The sequence below is a fragment of the Peromyscus californicus genome, unplaced genomic scaffold (genome assembly GCF_007827085.1).
Source record: "Peromyscus californicus insignis strain IS unplaced genomic scaffold, ASM782708v3 Scaffold_12__1_contigs__length_115047231, whole genome shotgun sequence".
Taxonomy (NCBI): Eukaryota; Metazoa; Chordata; class Mammalia; order Rodentia; family Cricetidae; genus Peromyscus; species Peromyscus californicus.
The window spans coordinates 25,203,000-25,220,239 of NW_026294413.1; the positions used below are offsets into that span (position 1 = coordinate 25,203,000).

At 40.2% G+C, this 17,240-nt stretch overlaps 1 long non-coding RNA gene across 1 annotated transcript; it reads left to right on the forward strand.

The window, feature by feature from the left end:
* Window positions 1-3,281: 3,281 nt before the first annotated feature.
* On the forward strand, window positions 3,282-15,492 carry LOC128107848 (uncharacterized). Its single transcript, XR_008217225.1, has 3 exons — window positions 3,282-3,634; window positions 4,389-4,585; window positions 15,077-15,492. It is a non-coding gene; the product is annotated as an uncharacterized LOC128107848 (long non-coding RNA).
* Window positions 15,493-17,240: the final 1,748 nt, after the last annotated feature.

Below are 17,240 nucleotides of genomic sequence, written 5' to 3' on the forward strand. Positions count from 1 at the left end.
ACTTAGCTAGAATGGAAGTTTGAAAGTGGGGCACAACAGTCTCTCTGTCATGAAATGCTCGGAAGATTTGGATGTACCTTAATGTTTGATGGCCTCTGCCATAAGCCTCATTCTTGTTCAGAGCTTTCTTCCCAGCTCCATGTCTGATGTTTCCATGAACCAGATCTGGGTACCTGGGCATCATGTTATTCATCATCTTCTGCTATCATTCATCATTCATCATCATCTTCTTCCATCTTCCAAGCCTCCTGACTCCTTTCCTCTATTTCTTCACTGAAGCTTGTTTGAAATGTTTTCTTTACTCAAATTGGTCTGTGAGGTACAGTGGATTTTTCTGTGATTCTTTTATAATGAGATTAGTTGAAAAATAATTTTCACATTATGTATGTTGCTTGATTTATTCCTATTACTTGGGTTTCATCTTCTGTGAACCATCTTTGCCAAATATCTATTTGAGATCTTTGCATTTGTATTAGTTAATACTGGAGCTCCTATATATGGAAGTATGGATTCTGTTGATCATAGCTTTTAAAAATATTTTCTAGCATTGTTGGTAATTAAATTTTTGGCTTGTTATTTTGAGTGCTAACAGAATTTTGAAAGTACTGTAATCCAGCAAATTGCTGGTAAATGTGTGACTTTTCTCCAGCTTAGTAGTTGGTAAGTTAATATCCCTGCAGAAATGACACTAATTATATATTGTGTTTTCTAATACTTTTCCATGGCTTAAAATGCATTTAAATACTTTTCCTGGCTCTTTTTTGTTTATGATATAACACAACAAAAGGCTAGATAGACCCCCAAATACTTACTAGTTAATAACTCATCATTCTCTCTCTCTTTCTCTCTCTCTCTCTCTCTCTCTCTCTCTCTCTCTCTCTCTCTCTCTCTCTCTCTCTCCTAGAGTGTAAAGACTACAATGTGGTAGCAGCTGTAACACTAGCTGGTGAAGCTGGCTTGGGACAGTTATTTCACCCTTGAGCACTTTCACGCCTACCCCTATCTCTCAACAGTCACAGAGAGAATGAAACAATTTCAGAGTCCCACATATAGTACATGACCTATAATGACTTGCTGTATGGCATTTTAAAGTTTATTAGGTTCTATTTCTTTTACCATCAAGATGTACATACACCTGGTTTCATTCCAGTCTTGTGTGATTTTATAACTTACCATCATTTTCCAGGTCTAAGCAGTATCAGTGTGGTCTTTTCTTAGCAACTGTTGCTCAGAAATCACATATCAAACACTTGTATTACCTTCTTTGCTTGATGAGGCAGCAAGGGCTCTGGTAGATAGAATATAAGCCAATTCGCAAGAGGAAACAAGTGAGAATTTGAAAGGCTCCATTCTGAGCAGGTGGGCCTTGGCAGGTGAGCAGGATGCAAGTACTTTAATAAAGGAATGTGGTGATATTGTGTTCCCCAAAATATTGTGCATCCTAATTAACTTATCTGGGGTCAGAGAACAGAACAGCCACTAGGCATAGAGGCCAGAAAATGGTGTCACACACACCTTTAATCCTATCACTTGGGAGGCAGAGATCCATCCGGATCTCTGTGAGTTTAAAGCCACACCGGAAACAGCCAGGCATGGTCACTCATGCCTTTAATCCCAGGAAGTGATGGCAGAAAGCAGAAAGGTATATAAGGTGTGAAAACCAGGAACTAGCCTGGTTAAGCTTTTAGGCTTTGAGCAACACAGTTCAGCTGAGATTCTTTCCAGATGAGGACACAGAGGTTTCCAGTCTGAGGAAATAGGATCAGCTGAGAAACTGGCAAGGTGAGGTGGCTATGGCTTGTTCTGCTTCTCTGATCTTCCAGTATTCACCCCAATACCTGGCTCAGGTTTGATCTTATTAATAAGAACTTTTTAAGATTCCTGCTGCAAAGGAAGCTAGTATAGGGGGCAGATATGGCTGCTCGGGTGGGAGGAGAAAGAAACCACTGTGTCTTGAAGAGGTGTCACAGTACAGAGGACGTACAAGAAGAAAGCAAAAAGGCAGGATGCAGTGGAAAGAAGAGAAATAAGAAAGGGGAAGGCACAGTTCAGCCCACATAACTCCTGCCACCTCTTCGACAGGAGATGGATCCAGCTAAATCCCTCGGTCGGCTTTGCTCCCACACATCTAGAGCTATGAGAGACAGGAAGTAAAGCCTGTGACTCCCCATTTAGTCCTAAGCTCTGCTATGCTTAAGTTCTTAAACGCAGAGACTGACTCTTTTAATTGGCATGGTATATAAGATATTACATTTTGCTCTAAAACTTTACCACAGCTTCTCACTGGTTGCTAGCATACAATTTTCAATTTATACTTGCATGAATTTTTAAAATCGTTCGTATCGTTTTCAAATGTAGCTAGAGCCCCTTGACCATTATTTTAGCATGCTCAACCATTTTGGCCCTGCTCCACATTTGAAATTATGATTTGTGTTTCCCCAATAGATTTCCACTCAAATTACATCTCAACCCCTAACCTTTGCTTTACATTGCCTAAGAGCACAGAGAGTTACCTTCAGAGAGGGGAGATGCATATTGCATTGGAAAACAGTGCTGCTCCTGGTCTTTGAGTTTGTCTTAAGGCCGATTTATGCCACTTAAAGTAATCCAGTATGCTCTTTGGTAATTGAAATCCTTCCATTACCCTCACTCCATCCCATTTAAATATTTGTCTCTCAGATGCAATTACGTCAGGAGGTGAGCCAAATGGTTTGGGAAAGTCATAGGCATTTCCAACAAGAAAACTGTTGGCTCCCAACCAAAAAGTTGGCTCTGGATCGGAATTCTAAGCCCAAGTCTCTTCTCTGCGAGGCTCCTGTTTATGGACTGTAATCCACCTTTCTCATGATTCTTGAACAATGCTCAGGAAATGAGTCGCCTGATGTCCTTCGTGGCAACCACTAAAGAAAGATTACCTTGGGGTTCTTCATTGCTAGCTCATCTTTTGCTTATTGTCCTTGGTCCTCATCACATCATGGGAACAATATTAAATATTTGTATTTCTTTTAAACCCCATAAATACAATTTTAAATGGAATCCTGCCCCATAATCTCATGTTTGAAAAGATACATTTTAGGTATTAACAAAACTAGGAAACGTTCATACTAAAGCATCAATGATGCCTTTTGAATGTGCTTAGACAAATGTTTATTACACGTATAGAATACTGCTGGGCCGCAGCATGCTGCTTAAATAATTCAGTGGGATGCATAGAGAAAACTAACGATTCTGTATTCTAATAACTGTTTTATGGAGAGCTTTTCATTAAGCTCTCAAAAACTCACTAATAAATCCACATTCGGATGATGCAATGAAGTTATATTTAACTGTAGAACTCTCCTCACATGCCAGATTTCAAATCTGCTTCTAAGTAAATGTCCTTTTGAGGACTCATTATGACTATTCCCATCTTCCTTCAAAACAAACCCATTACTGATGCTCATTTCCTTTCTTCTCTTGGCTTCTGGCTGTCAGATTTACACCTCTTCCAAGCCATGCTGTCTTGGCCAACTGCAGCACTCTCACAGCCAAGAACAGGGCGCTCAAGCCCAAGCCCAGCAGACCCAGCCAGAGAGTACCAGCAACTGTTTTCTTATGGGGTCCTTTCAAGAAAGCACACCAAATGATGATACAGGTAAGATTTGTAATAGGCTAATATAGTGGGAAAATTATGGGTAATTGCTGATTTAATATATAATTAATAGCAGACCCACTGTATGGATTTTTAGATTTAGGCTCATACAGCTAAGTCATTCAGACATAGACCCTGATATAGCTCATACAGCTAAGTGATTCAGACATGGACCCCAATATGGCTCATACAGCTAAGTGATTCAGACATGGACCCCAATATGGCTCATACAGTTAAGTCATTCAGACATAGACCCCGATATGAAGATATATATGAAGACACTGTTGTAGTAATTACTGCAACTTCCGTGGCCAGGAAGACCAAGTTATAATTTCTCCTGAAATTTAGCTAATTTTGTGGGTACAAGTCCCCTCAAAAAGATGCACATTTATTGAAATACAAATTGTATTTCAAGCAGACAGTAGCAAAACACTTCAAACACCCTCAAGTAGGCATATATGCGCCAGGCAAGACTGAAAGACTGTGGTGCGAACGTGGAAGACATGGGGCGGTGCATGTGCTTTACTGATCCATCACTCCCCAACTTCTCACTAGTAGCAAGCGCGGCTGACTCCCTTCATGGCATTAACATCTATATTGAGATCACCCTTTGAAGTTTTGTGTCACCCTCTTTTATGTTGTGGGGAGTGGGTGGCTGCATGCCTGCTGTGGTTGTGGGGAGTGGGTGGCAGCATGCCTGCTGTGGTGTACGTGCGGAAGTCAGAACCCAACCTGCAGTTGCATTTGTCTCCTTCAGACTCGCTTCTCTCCCTCTGACATCTGACAAACTCCAGTTTTCAGGCTTGACTGTGCTTCCACTGAGCCACCTCACTAGCCCCAAAAAGCACCCTTAAGTCTTCGGAAAAAGAGATGCTTCCGTTTTTGTGGATATTACATTCTTGGGAACTCTGACATTTAAAAGCACAAAGTTCACTTCTTCTCAATAGAAAGCAGGTAACAAAATAGACGCTGTTACATTTAATAGGTCTTCCTGATGTACGCTTTGCTACAGTTCTAAAACAATTGTATGGAGAACTGTAAAAATAAAGAATTCATAAGTTTTGAGTCCTGTGGTGGCCTGGGAAGAATGGTGGAATCTCCTGATATCCCACTCTCCAAGCCTGGGATATGAAGCATTCTTTTTGTCTAGTGTATCCACTATATATATATATATACTACCTGCCTATTAATTAGTAATCAACCCAGTCATCAACTAGGAAAATAGCAGTTGTTCAAACAACTTTTACCATACTTAATCATAAACCCGAAATACAAAAGCTATGATCACAGTAACTTGGGATGTTGTGTGAGTTTTATCATGCTGTGAACAATGAACACCTGACAACAACTTAAGGAAAATATGACAAAGACCAGAAGCAAGTGACTGTAGCAGGAATCTTAAATGGTCTTATTAATAAAAATCAAACCCGGTGCCAGTTATTGGGGTGAATGCTGGAAGATCAGAGAAGCAGAACAAGCCACAGCTTCCTCACCTTGCCAATTCCTCAGCTGATCCTGTTTCCTCAGACTGGAAGCCTCTATGTCCTCATCCAAATGGATCTCAGCTGAACTTCTTCTCAAAAGCCTGAAAGCTTAACCAGCCAAATGCTTCTAGTTCCTGGTCTTCACGCCTTATATACCTTTCTGCTTTCTGCCATCACTCCCTGGGATCAAAGGCTCACTTCCTGGGATTAAAGGTGTGAGTCACCATGCCTGGCTGTTTCCAATGTGGCCTTGAACTCACAGAGATCCAGAGGGATTTCTGCTTCTGGAATGCTAGGATTAAAGGTGTGAGTGCCACCATCTTCTAGCCTCTGTATCTAGTGGCTGTTCTGTTCTTTGACCCCAGATAAGCTTATTAGGGTGCACAATATTTTGGGAAACACAATACCACCACATTTCCCCTTTTTTTGTCTAAAATTTTTTAAAAAAGCTTATAACTAATACAAGAAAAACTATATCCAATAAATATATACAATATGTACAGTCAAGAAATACATTAATGATGTCTAGTCCATTAACATTTGACAGATTCAGACAAAAAACTCCATTATATATATTAACAATGTCCAGTCCAGTAGCATTTGATAAACTCAGACAAAAAATTTCATTACTTATCCTATTTAAAACAAGTAGTTCCTTTATAAAAGTAGATTCAATTGACCTTTTTATCTTATCACATTCATATTCTCTTTTTTCTTTTTCTTTCTCTTTTTCTTTTTTTTAAACAAAAACTCTGAATCTAATCTCCTTGTTCAGCTTTTTTCCTGACTATTAACAATTAACAACTTGTAACCAACCATCATAAACAATGACAATATCCATAACTCATTAAACAACAAAAAAGCACCCACCCCACCTCTTGGGAATGTGGGCATCGTGTTCTTAAAATTACTTCCTGCTTTCTGGGGGTGAAGACATCTTTAGTAGATCCTGAAAAGAAATTTTTGGGGTTAATTGTCAAGTCCTGTATCATTTGTCCAGTTGCTGCATAATGAGAAAGTGCAGGGCTTGTTTCAAGTCCTTGTTCAAGTAGTCTGTCAGGCTGGATCATCTCAGCTAGTCAGCTAGCCATCTCAAAATTGTCCTGAGCAGTTTGTAGTCCAAAGTCGATCTTTTAGTGGTGTTAATCAGCTTAATGGCTTTATCATAGTCCATGTGGAATCATGTTGTGGGGTCCTGTCATCCTTTTGAAGAGTTCAAAGTTGCTGTTAGGTGTGATCATGGTTCCCTGCAGTTGTTTTTTTGTTTGTTTGTTTGTTTTGGGGGGGTTTTGGGGGGGGTTGTTTGTTTGTTTGTTTGTTCGTGCCTCCTCTGTGGTTTGGAGCAATCACAGTCTGATAAATGTCTGTCTCTTGGAACCATGAACATTCTTTCCTAGAAGAGAAAACCTTCACAGCAATTTCTCCCCACCATTTGTCTTGCTAAACTTTTCCAAACTGACCTTTGCCAAAACTTTCTTGAAACAGGATGGTCCTGGCAATTGTTCTCTGAACAAGTAGCAGTAAACCCTTCCTCCCAGGTAGCAGCATCAACACAGTCACCAACATAATGAGAAGCAGCCTGCAACTCGGAGCAGCAGCTGCTGCCTCCATGGTCCCACTGCCACCATTTGTAGCTGGGCCCCAGCCAAAGCTTCTCCTTAGCAAGCCTCCTAGGCCGGCCTCAAACTTGGGATCCTCCCGCCTCTGCTTCCTTCAGTAAATCCAACCAGTGTGCTCCACCAAAACCGGCTGAGTGTAACTTGGGTCTGAGCTGCGGCCCGCAAGGCCACAGGCAAGCGGCTTTTTCGTGAATTCGTACCACGAACATTGGTGCCAGATGTAGCAGGAATCTTAAATGGTCTTATTAATAAAATCAAACCTGGTGCCAGTTATTGTGGTGAATGCTGGATGATCAGAGGAGCAGAACAAGCCACAGCTACCTCACTTTGCCAATTCCTCAGCTGATCCTGTTTCCTCAGACTGGAAGCCTCTATGTCCTCATCCAAATGGATCTCAGCTGAACTGCTGCTAAAAGCCTAAAAGCTTAACCAGCCAAATGCTTCTACTTTCTGGTCTTCACGCCTTATATATCTTCCTGCTTTCTGCCATCACTTCCTGGGATTAAAGGCATGTGTCACCATGCCTGGCCATTTCCAATGTGGCCTTGAACTCACAGAGATCCAGAGGGATTTCTGCTTCTGGAATGCTAGGATTAAAGGTGTGAGTACCACCATTTTCTAGCCTCTGTGTCTAGTGGCTATTCTGTTCTTTGACCCCCAGATAAGTTTATTAGTGTGTACAATATTTGGGGGAACACAATACTACCACAAGTGACCTCCAAAGACCTTCTTTGTCCAGCTAGGGCTCAACCCCTGATGTTTCTGTGATCTCCAAAAATATTACCAACAACTGGTCACTAAGCATTCAACATGTGAGGTCATGAGAGACATTCCATATCCCATCCGTAACAAATCTTCCAAGAAGAGGCATATGTATTTCCTTAAAGAGTCATCTAACGCCATCACAAGAAGAGGTAAGAAGAAGAAAATAACATATTCTGAGAGAGACAGAGTGAGTGAGAGAAGAGCTTTAAATTTGATCACAACATGAATGAGCACAGAAATTTCATTCCAAAATTCTAAATTCTAATACCTTGTGCTCTTGAGCAAATGTCTCAGCTGCAAGTTGGAATCTAAATATGCATTTCTTTCAGAATCCACATTCTGTAATTCAGTTTGAAAGTAGAAAATGTGATGGCTTGGATAGCAAGTACCCCCCACAAAAGGTCTGCGAGTTATTGGTCCCCAGCAGGTGGATCAGATCATCAAGGAGTAATTTAAATTGTGAAGCTCTGACCTAAATAGCAGTTCATCAACTCACTGATTCACAATTTGATGGCATTATTAGATGTGCTGGACAAGGTCGGAGGTCGGGGCTAGGAGGGAGCCGGAAGTCAGAAGTAAGTCTTTTTGGACCCCTCCCCCTGCCCCTGCAAGGAAGTTCATTCCAAAAGCAATTACGGCACATTCTTACAATTAAAAAAAAAAAATCCCAGCACCACAAGAAGATAAAAATAATTTAAATTCCTCACTTTAGATGAATACTTGTTCTGTGAAGTATGGAATGATTTAAACCTCAGTTCCCAGAATGATGAACGGCCCTCCTCTTCTCTTTGGCAGCTTTAGGTAGAGAATGAAACACTGTGTTTGATCATTACACATGAGTATTATTTATTAAGAAAACCCACAATTTTTTCCTCTTTTTGTGTCTTCTCATTCCAAGGCTGATCTCTGACTCTGAGGTGGGAGTTTTGTAATCTCCCTCAACAGAAATTGCTCCAGGGAATATTTGGAAAGGTCATTGGGGAAATTGACGCTTTTTCAGAAAGCCAAACAACAATGAAAACATGAAGTTGAACTATTCAGGTAGAAACAGGAAACCCATGGGACCACGCTTCAGAGGAAAATTCTAATGTAGATGTGAAGAGCTGAAAGAATCTTTGGGTACACATAGAAGCTGCATTTGAATCAGGTCTCTATCATTCAGGTACCCTGGACTGTCAGGTGCAAAACAATGTCATTTCATGAGCTTTGTCTGGGCCCCTGTCATGGTACTATAAGGGAGATGACTACATTGCAAATACTGCACTCATCACTCACTCATTCATCCATTTATCTTTTCATTACTTGAGCTAGTCCTGTGTCAGGCCCTGTGGTCTGTGCCTCAGATACAGAAATGGATACAAGATAGTTTCATCACTAGTGAGTGTCCAACCCAGACCAGAAATCATGTGTCAGTAATTATAGTACAGAGAGGTGGTTCCCAACAATAAAGCTATAGAAAGATTAAAGAGCAGAAAGGATAATCACAATTCAACTTAGAAGGAAATTTTTGAGTCAAATACTGAAGACTGAGTTAGGATGAACAGGTTGGTCTAGTCAGGCAAGATGAGGATTACAAATAGGAGAGATTCAGGCACAAGAGACTGTTATAACACTCATTATGGCTGTGTTGGTGACCTTTTTAAATCAAATATTTGGTGACCAAAATACCTGGCAAAGACAACTTCAGGGAGGAAAGGTATATTTTGACTCAGTTTCAGACTACCTTAGACCATCAACAGCAGGGAAGGCGTAGTGGAGTTCATGGCAGTGGGAATGTCTGGTAAAGACCCTTCACATCATGGTGGGACATGAATCACACAGCCAGATTGGAATAGGGCTTGACTATAAACTTCAAAAGCCCACCCTTAGTGACCCACTTCTGCTCGCAAGGACCAACATTTTAAAGGGTCTACACCCTCCCCAAACAGGGGATATTTCAGATTCAGATTGTAATACCATATCATAGAATACAGTAGAGTCTGCTGAAGTGTGTTTGCAAAAGGAGGGTTTCCACTGGGACTGGGCTCCACAACTCTGCATTTTAATTGATTGTGGTTTTCTGTAGTGGTCTCCATCTGTTGCAAAGAGAAGTTTCCTAAATGAGGAATGAAGACTACTGTAGCTAGACTTTTTCTGTCCCACCTGCCAGCTCCTAAATAACCACACAGAGACTTACTATTAATTATGAAAACTCAGCCAATAGCTTAGGCTTGTTACTAACTAGGTCTTACAACTTAAATTAATTTATGCTCTACCATCTGGCTTTGACCTCTATCCCATTTTGTGTGTCCATCTTGTTCTGTGTCTGGCTGGTGACTCTCCATGTCTCTGCCCTTCTTCTTCCCTGCATCCTCTGTGCCTAACTTTTGATTAAACCAATCTGAGTAACAAATCATCAGTGTACAAAAAGAACATTCCACAGCAAACTGCATTTATCTGTGAAATAAAGACACATGTTTATAGATTGTTCTTAAGGATTTCACTACTTTAGTAAATTATTGGTTGTAGATTCTCCTCCAATAACCGTGATTTCTCTAGCACTGAAGAGTTAGCTAGGTTTCCAGTACCAGGAATGTGTTTCCTCTTACTGAGCAGGTCTTAAGTCCAATTAGAGAGCAGCTGGTTATCACCAAATTATGTGTCACTCTAATAGTCTACTTGGTGCTTGTGTTGGTTACTTGTCTCATTATTGTGACAGAATGCCTGAACCCCCCCCCCCAAAAAAAAAGCCTTAAAGTAGGAATGGTTTAATTTGGCTTATAGTTCCAGGAGAAACAGCCCATAATGGTAAAGTAACAGGAACACTGGCAACTGGACATGGGGTGTCTGGCCACACTGCAGTCAGGATGCAGACAGCAATGAGTGTTGGTGTTCAGTTAGCTTCTTTCTCTTCACGCAAACTAGAACGGCAGCTTAGGGAATGGTGCTGCCTGCATTTAGGGTTTTCCTCTCACTTCACTTAACCTAATCTAGACAATCTCTCACAGACGTGCCCAGAGATTTGTCTCCAAGAACTTGGGGATCCTGTCAAGTTAAGAATCAGTGGAAGTCATCAAAGTATAACGAAGGCAGTGGTGGACTCCAAAATAGTTTAAACAAAGCAATGGCATGACTAGACATGCGTGGTTTTTTTTTTTTTTACTCTTTTCTTTCTGTGTGTTGGGTATGCACGTGTTCATAAGTGTGTATATGTGTGAATGCAGGTATGAAATTATATGGAGTCCTGAGGTCAACATCCAGTGTCTTCCTCAGTCACTCTCCAACTTACTTTTTTAGACAGCATCTCTTAATGAACCTTCAAGTTTGCTAAGCTGGCTGGCTGATGATCTCCAGGGACCCTCCTGCCCTTGTCTCCCCAGCACTGGGTTAGAGATGTGTACCCCTGGGCTGTGAGTGCTGCCAATCTGAACTCGATTCTCGTGTTTATGCAGCAGACACTTAACTGACTAATCCAAATTCCTAACCTATTATTTTATTCTGTGACTTTAAATTTTTCATAATACATTATAAGAGGTAATCACACCATAGTACATACTAATATAATTATCTCAAATAGATTACATTTTAAAATGAATTTTTATTTTTAATCCAGTAATTCAGATTTTCAAAAATTAAAACAATTAAGAGGTTACACCATTAATTATCCCAGATTGAAACACCTATTATAAATATCTGTGCCAATCAGGTAGCCCTTTCATAGCTTTTTGATATCTAAATATAACTATTATTTTATTTTCTTATATTAAAGAGAACTCTACTCAAAGCCCCAAACTTTGTTTCTTTTTAACATTAGAATATGTCTTAGTGGAGTTTCCATGTTAACCAGATAGATCTTAGAGCTGTCTGGCATTGTAGACGAATTTCTAAACAGTCTTATTAAATAAGAAACACAGAGCCAAATACAGGGGTGAAAGCCTTAGAAATCAGGGAAATAGTGATTTTCACCAACCTTACCTCTCCAGCCCTGCAGCTACCAAAAGTGAGTTACTTCCTGTCTTACCCATGCCTTTATTGCCTTGCTGTTCTGCCCTCTCATTGGCTCTTAGCCCAGCTACCTCACTTCCTTGTCACTGCCTGTCTGTACAGACCTCCAGGTCTCTATGGTTAGTACTGGGATTAAAGGCATGTGTCACCATGCTTGGTTGTTCCCTAGTGTGTCCTTGAACACACAGAGACCTGCCTGCCACATGATCGGATTAAGGGTGTGTGCTACCACTGCCTGACTTCTATTTTTACTTAAAAATGGCTGGCCTTTTCCCCCTTGATCTCCAGGCATGCTTTATTTATTAACATACAAATAAAATATCACCACATTTCAACACAAATAAAATATCACCACATGGCATTTATAAGTGAATATACTTGAGTTTAGAGGGGTAGTTCAATAATAAAGAGAATGTTTAATATGCATGAGGTTCAGTATCCACTCCCCAGAACCTCAATAAAGTGCTCTGATTGCAAAATATATATTAAATGTTGGGGAAAACAGATATAAGAACCTAGGCAAGAAACAATAGCCCTGGGAAAAACGTGACTCTTAGAGACTGGGGAATATCAAGCAGATACAGTCAACAAAATGTGGAGACCATGTGGAGAAAAGGTAGATCAAGGTAGAAACAAAACAAGTAAAGCACTTGCTGCTCTTCCAGAAGACCTGAGTTCAGTTCCCAGCACCCACATTGGGCTACACCAGCCAATAGCTCACTATCAGCTGTAACTACAGCTCCAGGGGATCTGGTGCCTTATTTCTCTCTCTCTCTCTCTCTCTCTCTCTCTCTCTCTCTCTCTCTCTCTCTCTCTCTCTCTATCTCTATCTCTATCTCTCTATCTCTCTCTCTCTATCTCTCTCTCTCTCTCTCTCACACACACACACAGAAGGATAAATCTTTTAAAAGGGAGGCAATTGAAGGAAGAGGAGTAAGCACTTCCTGACATCAGAGATTAGAGTAGCTTTTGTCAGGTGGAGGTGTTTCACATGTGCAGACATATATGCACAAACATACATCGGTCCATGGTCAAAAAGTCTCAAAAATTTCCAATATGCATCACCAATTTCCAACATGCATTAATGTTCCAATTTAATAACACCCTTAGCAGTTCAGAGCACTTGCTGCTCTTCCAGAGAACCCAGGTTCAGTTCAGTTCAGTTCCTAGCACCCAGGTTGTGGCTAACAACTGTTTGTAACTCCAGTTCCACAGAATTCAGCACCTTCTTCTTATCTCCGCATCAATCATAGGCAAGTGGTGCACAGATATACATACAAGCAAAATACCCAAAACACAAATTAAAAACAAATTTTAAAATCTTTTTTAAAAAAGTTAATAACATCATTGGAGTTTTGTTGTTGTTGTTGTTGCTGTTGTTTGGTTTGGGGTGTTTGTTTGTTTGTTTTAATTAACATGTCAAAACGCACACCAAGAAATACTGCCCAGCAATGAGTATCTGCACTCAAGGTCCGTGTCTTAATTTCCCTTTAAATGATCCTGTTCCCACAGAATGGAAAATTCACCTATCAAAGAAAATACGTTCACTGAGAGGCTGGCCAACCCACTAACATCTAGACCATGCTCTGGGTAGCTAGATACCATGAGGTGGCTGCCTTGATGACCCTAATCTATCCCCAAGTCCTGTATCTTCCCTTACCTAGTCTGTCTCAGTCTGAGCAATGCATACCCACTCTCTGGTACCCACACTGATACATCACCATAAGTAGGTAACTGTTTATGAAAATATGAAAGAAGATTGGAAAGACAAGCTGGAGTACCAGATATATTTGAGGATCTTCAGAGTGGAAGTGGCTATTGGAGGTGGAGGAGAAAACACACAGACCAAGGTCCAGAGGCTGGACCAGCTCTTCTTATCCAACCGCATCAAGTAAAAATGCTGAAAATGATTTCCAGAATAACTTCCAGCCATTGAGAATTGGGGCCTGTCAAGCTGTAAGTCAGGATATATTTAACTTACCATGCATTAGCTTGGTCTATTGTTTGTAAATATCTAGACATATGGTATATGGGTCTCTGTTGATAGTCTTCATCTAGATTCACAGAGTTTATTGGTTAGTACATATGGAAAAATTAGTAGCCAATGGCAAAAACTGAGTACGTAACATTTATAGGAATGAAACATTTTTAAACAAATTTGAGGAAAAGCCAATTGTTTATTCAATAGCACACTCTCTTGTTAAAGACATCCTTACGGCAATTGAATTTACAAGAGGTAACAGGGATACACAAAAAATCAACAATAAACCCAAACTCACACAGTTAGCACTTACTAGAGATCTTCAGGATCAATTAACTGCCAATGTTATTTTGCTCTTACCCTGCTACTTAAAACTGGAGAATAATGAAATCCTTTTGCTTTTGAAAAATGTAAATGAAACATTCCCCTAAGACAACTGTATGCTCACACAACCTTGAAATTTTATTTTGCTATTTGAGTCCATAAGTAATCTCCTGATATATATCCAGTTTAAAGGATAAGCTAAGTTCTGGGTCACTTCTGAGATAAAATTCTCTTCTCAAAACTAAAACACTGTACTGGGCTACGAAAAGCCACTGCTTAGCATTGGCATCATAGTTTAGTACTTATTAAATATTACAACCATTTAGTTTAGTGTATATTTAGGAGTAGGAAAAATCATATATATATATATATTAATAAGTAATCAATACAATAAATTATTAATACAATAGAATCAATAATACACTAACAGCTAGGCCTTAAAAGCTTAAAAACATATGATATAAAATTTAGCAGTTGTGATATTCAATCTTCATTATCAACTTAGTTGTTAGGGTGCTTGTTTCCAGAGAGGTTTAACTGAGTGGGGAATGTGGATAACTAACACTGTTCCATGGACTGGGCTCCCAGACTGCATCAAAAGGAAGAGGAGAAAGCAACATGGGCACCAGTATTTCTCTCTCTTTCTTTCTCTCTCTCTCTCTCTCTCTCTCTCTCTCTCTCTCTCTCTCTCTCTCTCTCTGCCCCTTGGCTGCAGATACAACGGACCACCTGCTTCACATGCTCACCGCCGTGCCTTCTATGTCATGGTGGACTTCACCCCTTCTAAAACCACGAGCTAAAATGATCCACAACTTTCTGTTTCTTCTCTCAAGGAGTTTGCTACAGCATTTGTTGTGAGTTTGACTCTAATGACGGTGTCATGCCCAAACAATGGCATTTTGTAGTCCTTCAAGTCCATGTCTTCCAGCTCTTACATTCTTTCTTTGCCCCCTGATTAAGGCTAACACTAGCCTTTGTCCATAGGTATAAACACAAATACTTAGAAGGCAGGTTGACAGTATTCCAGTTTATGATAATACTAGAACTTTGGGCTCAAATGATAATAAAACTATCAATATTTGGAGCACTCTTAGAAGTAAATTTTGAATTATCAAATGGCCATGAGCCTTAGAATAGGCAACAATAGAATTTTTTGATTAAAACTGTATGTTTAGGTATCAAGTTGACTAGGGGTGGGTTGATGCTGACTGATCTGCACTGTCAACTTGATTGGATTTGGAAATATCTATGAGACACAAATCTAAGGGTATTCTGTAATGATGTTTAGGAATGCTGACCATGCCATCCAATTGACTGTGGTGAAAGAAGACCCACCATGAATGCTGACCATGCCATCCAACTGACTATGGTGGAAGAAGACCCACCCTGAATATTTACTATATCATCCAATTGGCTGCAGTGGAAGAAGACCCACCACGAATGTTGACGATGCCATCCAATTGACTGCAGTTCCAGACTGAATAAAAACTGGGAAAGGATGAAGCCAGCTGAACATTAGCATTTATCTCTTTTTGTACCCTAACTTTGAATGCAATCTGACCTGCTACTTCATGCCCCTGCCTGGAAAAGTAGCCTATATGCCTTCCTAATCTGTGAGCTAAAATAAATTGATTGCTCCTCAAACTGCTTGTACCAGGTGCCTTGTGCCTTGTTGTAATTGCAGCAAATCATGTATTTGAATTGGAAAAGAGTTATTTTGCTACCAATTTAAGCTGGTATTGACTAACCATGTCATGTTACTGATATGTTTCTAAGTATGTTAAATAAAATAAGTTGAAAACATTTAAGTAGATTTTAGACCTTTGAGCAACTTATAAATCACATTTCAGGAGACAAAATATCTATTTGGGCATGGTGGTACATGCCTGAATCCCAGAACTTGCAGAAGCAAGAGGATCACAAGCTCACGGTCAGCTTCAGCTTGTGAGTTTGAGGCCAGCCCGGGCTACACAAGGTGCCTTTTTCTAGTTCTGGCAGGATCAAAAATGAACATTACCGCATACCCATAGGCCTGTGTGCACTGAACACACAAGCCTCTGAAGCCATCATAGGCTAGTCAGGGTCACCCAAGCAAAAGCCTACGATAGCCTTCACTTTCCTGGAGCCCAAAATCTGCTAAGAAATTCTGATTATAACTGGGCTCCAAGTCAGTATGGTGGGTGTGAAGCAAAGCCCCTTTTCCACTAGGTAGTGACAGATAGGACACTGAATTAAACAGCATATCACCTGACTTCCATACATAGTGCTGAGCAAGCTGAGGGCTAGAGATGGCCACCATGACCTAGTACCCCTCATCCTTGGAATGCCCGAGTTCTTTGCTAGACATCAATGAAAGGATTGTACCATGGAGACATAACACACTATATTGTGGGAGCCTCCCACGGAAGATCTTCTCATAGTTTGAGAGCCATTGGTCTAGAGAATGGCAGCAGGGACCAGAATCAAGAGCATCACAGTGGTCAGGAAAGGGCGTGGAGTGTTAGACACAGCCTCTGGCACTGGGGCGCCCCTCATTTGTTCTCCTCCTGGGACTTCGAGCAACGAGAATTGACTAATACCAACAAGACAGCCTCCGACGTTTAAAGAATGGTGAGTCATCACTTGGAAGGCTTTGCAGATAGATGGGGATTATCCCTGTGGAAAACCAAAACAGGATCTGTCTGCTATTTGTAGGCAGTCTCAGGACATGAAGATAATTTGGTATTTACTGTTAATGAGGTCATATATGCATCAACCGGAGCATTTTGAAATACGTGTAAATGTACAATGTACATGCATGCTACATAATAGACAAACAAGAAAGTGTTAGCACATATGTTGTTACAATTCACTTTAATCACCTGATCTCTTAGTACTCAAATGGAAATTGTAATTGGTTTGAAACGTATCTTTATTTAATTTAAATATCACTTCAAGGAAAATGTGTACTGTATGTACCTGTGAGATAGTCACTTCATGTATTTAAACTGATTTCCACCTGCTAGGCGTGATAGAAAAACAGAGTAACTTATATGTGGACTCTACCCTTGTGGACCTTATAATCAAGATACACTCAATGACCCACTTTAGACTCTTTCATCAAAAGTTCACTTGAGACACACTATTTCTGTTTATTTATTTTATATATTAATGTAGCCAAATAAACCATGCCAAATGGGAAGAACAGAGCAAGCTTCATTCAAGGTCCCATGATTAGAAAGGCTGCATGCTCCATGATGCTCTGAGGCCAATATCTTAAAAATTGTAACAGTATTTGAACCAGGAGACCTCACATTTTCACTCTGCATTGGACCCTGAAAATTATGTAACAAGTTTGGGGTCTGTGTATAAAATAATGTGTTGCTTATAAAATGGGTCAAAGTTACATTTAGTATGTAAACACGCAGAACCAAATATTACATGGAAATAAGCCTTAGTTACTTGCTGCCTTG